Here is a 1,214-nt window from a genome sequence, read left to right on the forward strand (position 1 = left end):
GGGGCGGGCAGGCGGGCTGGGGAGGAGGGGCCTGCCCCTGAGCGCGGGAGATTTCGGCGCGGCTGGCTGGCGGGCCTGCTCTGACCGCCCCCAGCGGCTGGCGGCTGGCTTACGCGCCGGGTGTCTCACCCGGGTCTGATCCCCGACTGGGGCCCCTTGGAGTCCACCTCGCTCCAGGTTTCACCCTGGCTCCGCGGACCCTTCTGTTCCTCAGACCCTGGCCGTCCCTTCTTCCCGCCTGCTTCACTCTGACTCACGTCTGGGCCCGCCCGGAAGAGGGGTCAGCGGCGCGGCCCTGGGCCGTCCACGTAGCACAGCGGGTCCCACCCGAGATCGGGATCCGAGGCGGTGCCCTTGTTTGGGGATCCTGGGCTTTCTAGGGCTGGGAGATTTCGACACTCCCTCTCCTAAGGAGCTGATCTCCCAGCGCTTGCGGTCAAACGCCAGTGTCTCGCGGCCCCGGGCATAGCCCCGGGCGCAGATGCTGTGGTGCGGAAGGCCAGCCGGGAGCCCAGTGCTCGACCGGGGGCCTCCGGGCGATTCCCTCGTGGGCCCAGTGCCCTGATTGGGCTGAGGGTGACAGTGAAAGAAAATGACTCATGTTTGCCTCCGAGGGACCTGCATTCCTAGCGAGAGGTGTGAGAGGAGCGCAGCTGTATTCTGCAGTCCTGCAGCCCTCAGTAATGCACAGGGAGTGAACAGCCTGTTGGCGCTGCTGCTACTCCTGAAAAATCTAAAGCTTCTGCTCTTAGATAACACTTGCATCCTTTGGGCCCAGTACGGTGTGTGCAGATCACTGGGACCCACGTGAGCCTGTGAAGGCCACCAGCATTTTGATCAGGAATCTGATTGGTTCCTGGAGAAATTCCTTCAGAAAGTTTTAGCTGTGACAGATGGGATTCTTGATAGGTTACAAAACTATCGTCGTAGAACTGGAGTTTCGTACATTTTTTATTCTTATGGCACATTGCTTTTTCAAAGTCATCTCATATTTTGGGACAGCTGTTTTTTGTTGATTTTCCTGTAAATTGTTTAAAACAATTTCGGAGGACTGGAGAGATAGCTCTGCAGTCTAAGCACCTGCCTGGCAAGTGCAAGGGCTGGGGGGTTCGATCCCTGGTACTACATGCAGTGCTGGCCCTGGAACTACTGGGCATGGTGGCAAAAGCCTGTAAGCCCTGCGTTGGGGAGGCTGAGACAGGAAGATCACTACA

Source organism: Octodon degus, unplaced genomic scaffold (assembly GCF_000260255.1).
Source record: "Octodon degus isolate 3935 unplaced genomic scaffold, OctDeg1.0 scaffold00039, whole genome shotgun sequence".
NCBI classification, from domain to species: domain Eukaryota; kingdom Metazoa; phylum Chordata; class Mammalia; order Rodentia; family Octodontidae; genus Octodon; species Octodon degus.